Source organism: Octopus bimaculoides, chromosome 14 (genome assembly GCF_001194135.2).
Source record: "Octopus bimaculoides isolate UCB-OBI-ISO-001 chromosome 14, ASM119413v2, whole genome shotgun sequence".
Lineage (NCBI taxonomy): Eukaryota > Metazoa > Mollusca > Cephalopoda > Octopoda > Octopodidae > Octopus > Octopus bimaculoides.
Window position 1 is genome coordinate 34,661,652 of NC_068994.1, and position 7,660 is coordinate 34,669,311.

General features: G+C 33.3%; 1 protein-coding gene across 2 annotated transcripts in view; it reads right to left on the reverse strand.

Annotated features, from left to right (window-relative positions):
- Positions 1-7,660, reverse strand: part of LOC106883333 (putative protocadherin beta-18) — a 335,715-nt gene that overhangs the window by 60,682 nt on the left and 267,373 nt on the right. For both annotated transcript variants that reach the window (XM_052973083.1, XM_052973084.1), the window contains exon 4: positions 882-1,159. The gene's annotated coding sequence lies outside the window, so the exon portion shown is untranslated. The remainder of the gene's footprint in view (positions 1-881; positions 1,160-7,660) is intronic.

The following is a 7,660-nucleotide window of genomic DNA, read 5'->3' on the forward strand; positions in this document are numbered from 1 at the left end:
ATATATATATATATATATAGTCCAAATTTACAGAAAACAAAAGATGAAGACAAGTGTGAGAACAAGCAAGTGTATTAATCTAACACTTGGAAAGAATAGAAAAGTCTTTGTTGTTTCGAGCTTATGCTCTTCAACAGAAAAGATTGGTAAGAAAAAAAAAATGGAGGAAGAATGCAAAGAATGAGTGAGAAAAAAAATGTGTAGGGATTAACAGTGCAGTGAATAACTAGTGATAATCCAGGTAGCTACTATTCAAGCTCTTTAGTATAATCCAAGTTATGGCAAACCACATTGAATGTTAAGGAATAACCTAGGACTATCTGAGGTAAACAATCTCAATGTCTTTCATCTGATGGGTAAATCCTGAGTTTGTTTCATTGGATTGTAAACAGTTTACTGAGTGTATATCTAAGAAAATTCAAATAAATAAGGAGGATTATATATCTACACAGTTTTTATTACTACAGTCAATTATGCAGCTTATTTAATTTAAATCTCTGCCTGACATATGTTTATGCTGCATAGAAATCTTGCAACGTAGTATACATTTGCATCCTGTTTATTCATCTGATTAAGAATCTGTGCAGTTTTATTCAAGGTGTTGCCACTATTATAGTTTGAAGTGAACTAGAGGTATGATGGTTTTGAATTGTCCAAAGCTTGCTTCCCAACCACTTGGTTCTGGGTTCAGTCCCACTGCATGACACTTTGGGCAAGTATCTTCTACTAAAGCCTCAGGCTGACCAAAGCCTTGTGAGTGGATTTGGAAGACAGATACCATATTTAGTGTGGGTGAAAGGTAAGGTTGGATACTGGGAAAAAAAAAAAAAAAAAAAAAAAAAAAAAAAACAAGCCAAAGCCATAGAGACACATAGACTTACCTATATAATTACATATACATATATATACATTCATGTCATATATATATCTTGTTTGCGATGAAATTGTGGGAGGGAGCTTGAAAGTGGTTTCTTTCAGTTGCTCCCTATTTGTTTCCCTCGAGTAACTTATGCTGCATAAAGGTGAATATCGTCATGGTTAAGATTGGGGTTTGGGTTTATATATATAACTGAACATCAATGTAATTTGTGTCTTGAAAGAATTGGGTGTCTTCCCTCTTTCTTTTCTTATCTTTTCTTTTTCTGCTGCTTAGGTAAATCTGAAAAGAAATAAAAAGGGGGAAAACGTATAAATTAAGAGAATTTATAGTAAGAAACATGAAGATAATTAAATTAATTTAATTGTGTCTCAGGAGGGTCATGATGTCAATAATAAACACATACACTGGTTATATTTCACTTCTTTATTTTGATTTGTCAACTGGATAACTGTTTAACCAATTAACTAATCAAAAGGGTTTGATTAATCGGCCAATAAGGCAGATCTGAAACAGATTTGGAGTAGAGAGGGCATGTGACTGATGAGGTCACAAATGGCAACAAAAGGACCTTGATGAGCTTAACTGGTTGACTAACTGATCAAATTATTAATCAAATAATCGATTATTTAATTGGTTAAATTGACAAATAATAATAATAAAAGTAGTGAAATACAACCAGAGCATGTGTTTATTATTGGTGTAATGACCCTCCCAAAATACAACTAATTACATCTCAACACATGAATTCACATCAAGAATCTTGCAAACAAAATGCAAAAATTACATCAATGGTGGTTTCTAATTTAGGCACAGTGCCAACAATTTTAAGGGAATGGGTCAGTCCATTATAACGTGCCTAGTATGTATTTGTGTGTTTGCATATTCCTTTGAAAGCCAGTGTTGGTTTGTTTACAACTCTGTAATTTAGCAGCTCATCAAAAATTTTATCAATATCAAAGAGATGGATGAAAGGTTAAGTTGACATTTGAAGGATTCAAGGTAGAAATGATTTCCAACACTCTACTGGTTCAACTACCTTGCTGCCTTTACATAATATGATTAAATAATGAAGGGAGAAAGATTTAGTTTCAAAATGTAAGGACGAAGACTAATATATACATTGTTGTTTCAGTAATTAAGATGCTGCCTTCAAGCGATTTTGTTATTAATCATACTGACAGCAGCACTTATTTCAGTCTGGTTCATGTTTACCAATACTTATTTATGAAACTATGAAACCATTAAGTTATGGAACATTAAGGCACACAACATAAATACAACACTGACAGTTATAAGCATATGGTTCTGGGTTCAGTCCCACTGCATGGCACCTTCGGTAGGTGTCTTCTAATATAGCCTCAGGTCAACCAAAGTTTTCTGAGTGGATTTGGTAGAGATGGAAACTGAAAGAAAGTTTGTCGTCATCATTATCATCATCCTTATCGTTTAACGTCCGTTTTCCATGTTGGCGTGGTTTGGACGGTTCAACTGGGCTCTGGGAAGCCAGGAGGCTGCACTGGGCTCCAGTCTGATCTGGCAGTATTTCTACAGCTGGATGCCTTTCCTAACTCCAACCACTCCAGTAATGTAGTGGGTAATTTTTATGTGCCACTGGCACAGGAGCCAGTCGGAGTGAGGGGCCTGGCATCGACCACATTCGGATGGTGCATTTTACATGCCACCAGCATGGGAACCACAACTACAATTTCCATTTGCTTGTGATTTGATTTCATTTTGATTTGATGTACCTGACTCAATAGGTCACCTCAAGCACAGCATGTTGCCCTACGATCCAAAGGTACTTTTGAGTGGGCTGGTTATGCGACACTGGTGTAGGTTACAGCTGTGATCTCCCTGAAATTTTTGTGGGGAGGGGGCCAGTTGATTAGATTGATCCTGGTACACAGCAGGCACTTAATTTATCGACCCTGAAAGAACGAAAAGTAAAGTTGATCTCAGCAGAATTTGAACTCAGAACTTAAAGACAGACGGTCATAATATACAAACATTTCTCATGGCAGCAGCATTTTTTATATTTTCCATGAATTTTTCACAGGTCCAGCTAGTAATAATTATTTCACTAACTTGTTTATGATTTTAGACTATGATTTCAGGGAGATTTGGCTTCTATTTCTGACAATCTGCGTTAACACTTAAATACTTTTCTGTTTAGATCACAGAATTTTTGGGGAGTCCATGCAGAAAAATAGTAAACTGGGGCTCCACAATTGTATTTTATGGGTTCCTAAAAAGGGTTTGCTTTAGATGTATATATTGATATATATTGTGAGAAGCAACTAGGTTTCTTTCTCAAAGTGAGAGTGTGTGAGTGCATATGTGTATATATACAAGTGAGTGTATATGTGTATATATACAAGTGAGTGCATGTGTGTTTGTATGAGTAAGTGCATGTGCATGCAGACAGTGAGTGCACAAATATGTGTTTATGCGGGTACATGTAAGAGTGTGTGTGTGTTGTAGAGTGTATGTGTGTATATATATGTATGTAGAGCATGTTGGATGCTATAGATAGCATACAAAAAGTAATAGATAGACATATCCACAAAATACAAAACAATACAAAATTCAAAATACAAAACAAAACAATGCAGAGGAATATACAGCAACTGTGACTCATTTGAGAGTTGAGGGATTTTAAGGCAAGGGGGGGGGGGCAACCCAAAACAGATATTCCCATTAAAGCAGCTCATTTGATGAAAATGTTAGATATTAAGCCAACAGGGAAGAATGAATCCCCAGAAGCAACCAATTTAGATGGATTAAGGTGTAAACATGAACAATTTTCTTACAGACAGACACCCAATTAAAACATCAATCTTAATTTCATTTCACAGTTAAAACCATACAATTAGTCTCTTTCATTGGTAAATTATGAGCCAATGGGGGAAGTTTCTACATGGCTAATGTAGAAATAGCAGCAAAATGTCCTGCTGAATCACACTAAAATCTTTAGCTATTTAGAAAAGATTTGAGGGATATGAAGGGGATAGTTTTTGACCACAGGTCAATTACACAACAAACATACTTGTATATTAAAAGGTTTTCATAGCAGGGGTCAATTTCGGTTTTGAAACTAGAAAGAGGAGGAGGGATGGAAATGATGTTGATTCCACATGGTGCAGTGAAGGCAACCTACCTAAGAGAATAGAAACTCTGAAAAAAAAAAAAAATTTAATCTGTGTGAGAGAATAGATAAGACTCATTGGTCCTGTTACAGACTACCACTTCAGAGTTAGTAGCTGATCGTAGGAAAGGCATGCAGGTGTAAAAAACATACCCTGAGCCCTTTGGCATTTAAATTGGATATATCTGGCCCGAATATTCTACTTGTTTTATGATCAAACTGGCCAGAGTTGGTATGTCACACCTACCCTACAATATCATTCTAAGGATAAGCAATCACTTCATCAAAATCTCAAAGCTAGAAAATAATGTGAATAAATAAGTACTACATCTGACAGAATAATATGAACACTAAAGGGTTAAAAGATGACATCATCATTCGTTGTTATCCTTAAACATTCATTTCCTATGCTGGCATGGGTTGGTTTCATCATCATTAAACAACGGTTTTCCATGCTGGCATGGGTCAAACATACACAGTTGCTTTGTGATCCAGATGACACTGTGAGATGCATGTTAAGTTATGACAGCAAGCAAAAACAGACACAAAATAGTTGTGTTGTTGTTGATGACGATGGTGGTGGTGGTGGTGGTGGGGAAGATTGCCATGATAATAATGTTGGTGGGGGTGAAGGATGGAGACAGGAGAAAGATACTTACAGAAATTTATAAAGTTTAACTCTTCTGAATTTTGAAGTTTTGGCTCAGAAATAAAAGAAACCTCTAATTCAGGGATTCTCAATTATTTTTTATCTTTCGACCCCTTTGATTACTATCTTATTTTGATGGAAACTCATAGCCATTCAATGTTTAAAACCGTCTTTCAAAATTCCTATTTTGTTTATCACACATTCACTTGTTGTAGGTTGAATTATGTAAAACATTAGAGAAAGAAACAGCTACGTTTCTTGCATTGCATACCAATACATACATCAAAAGCAAAATTATTTTCGGTGGGGCCCTTAAATTACTATTGTGGATCCCCAATTTATTCTTTTGTTGCGTGGACCCCACAAAATCTTATATGGACCCCCCAGGGGCCATATGGACCCTAGTTGAGAGCCACTGCTCTAATTTAATCATGCAATGAAATTGAAATACATTAATCAAGTGTGAAATAAGAATTACCAGAAATTATCATTTTGGAATTTTTAACAGAAACAATAAAAGTTATGGTCAACCACAATCTGAACAGTTGATTTAAATTTGTGGGAGAACCATCAGAAAAACCCCCCAGTTTTCTGTTAACATTGAAAGGGAACAATTTTGGTCATTCAATGTTAATTTTCTTTGTGTTAAGTAGACCTTTGTGGAAAAAGTAAGTAAGAATGAACAGTCAATGGTTAAAAATTAAGTAAAATAAACAGTCAATGATTAAAAATTAATCAAAAATAGTTTATTTGATATATTTTAATTTTATCTTTATATAAGGGATTTTGTGAAATATAGTATTTGAATTTATGAAGGTGAGAAGAGATTGTCCATGGAACTTAGCTGAAAGAAATATCATAATGTGGAGGGGGAGGTCTTCATTACAAGGTATGAGTTTATAAATCGTATTACTGGTTTCTACATCTTTCAGTGATATCTATCATGGAAAGACACACACACACACACACACACACATGACTGTTGTCCATAATACAACCAGTAACTTTAGAAGTATACTTTTGCCACCAGGTGTAATATTAGGAAATATGGCATACATAGAATAATTATAATTTAATTTTTTATCAAATTTGCCATTCTTGATGGCCTTTTTCTTTCCCATGCTAATCTCCATTACATTTTTTTCTTTTGCTTATTTTCTTCCATTTTGTAGTTTCATGAAACAATCAAATGAGAAAAAACACACACACATTAAAGTGATATTCATTTCACTCAATAAAGGGGCCCAAATGTTGTAAATATATAAGCTGCTTAGATTTTTTTAATTGTTAATAAAACAGTAATTACTTTTAACTGAAATGGAAACAGAAATTTTCCAAATAGGATAACATGTTTGCCTGTGTTATTTTTTTGCTACTTTCCTTGTTTGCTATTCAACAATTAAACCTTTTTTACATATTATAAACAGTATATCAGCTACTCTTAAAGTTATATGACACTGCTATCCCGTCTGTCACTGGCTACCTATGGTTACTTAGAGACCACATAGACACACCAAAATTATCAAGTATGATTATTATTTGCAACAAAAGTATTAATACCAAAAAGCATTTTTTATATCCAACTTAACATGGATATTTTGTTAGAAAACCGAATATGGCAGTATTAGCCTTGACCATTAAGAATACACACACATATATATAGTTGCTATTACACAAAAGTGTTGTAAGTTCAAAATGTTGCTTTTTCAGAAAACGAAAAAATAATTTCACCATTCCGTAGTAAAACTGTTTTACTACACTTTAACAATTTTTGATATCTTGGCATCTGAAGCAGCTGGAGATACGATAGTTTGACCAAAAAAGCTGGCTATTGCAAACAAAAATAGATATTGAAAAAATGCATTTGGCCAAATTTGGACATAAAACAGTTTAACATAATAGCAACGATATATTGTTAACAGACAAAGCATTGTCAGGCATTGGTTGCTGGAATAGCCAGATTAGGTGATTTTGAAATACTATGTTTCTTCAGCGACAGGTGCCTTGCTTGTCACATACCAACCAAATCTCACTGCCAACGATGTAGTGTTTTAAAATATAATACAAAAACAATAATTAAGGCATTTTGATTAATCTTAGTAATTACAGATACTGTTTACATGGTTAACATCGAAGATAATGGATTATAAAAAAAAATGAAAATAACTTGATCAGAAGTGACAACAGCAACAGTCCATGATTTTGTAAAGAGAACAGGTGAAATTCCTTAGTTTTATTAACAAAATTCACTCATTACACTGCATCCACAAGTATCTATCTGTCAAGTGTCTTCCAGTGAATTCTTAAATATTTCAGAAATATCAATTGAAGCACACTGATCCAATGTACTACACCCAGCAACAAACACCACTGTGAAGGCAATTTGGTGGTTTTCTTTATTTACACCACAATTTTATGAGCATATTTGGTGATACAGATTTAGAAATCATCAAAAACTATTCATGAATCTCATTTCATGCATCCATGACTTGTTATATTTTCCCATAAATGTGATTGTTTTCATCTTATATAAAATATATGTATGGTTTTCACTTTATACAAAATATATGTACGTTCTATACATTGGTTATGTTACTGATAGTTTTACATGAAATTATTGGATTTCATTGTCATCACTTCCAATCAATTTAATCTGAATTTTTTTTTTAAATCCCTAAACTGCATGTTAGCTTTTACATGTATGGAATCTTTGGATGTCCACAAAAACGTAAGTTTATTTTTGTGCATTACTGATTTTATATTAGATACATACACATACATATCTACATACATACATACATATATATATATATATATATATATATGAATGTACATACATGTGTATATAAATATATATATGAATTTACATACATGTGTGTATAAATATATGTAAATATACATACATATATGTGTATAAATATATATATATACATACATATAAGTATATATAAATATATATAAATATATATATATATATATATATATA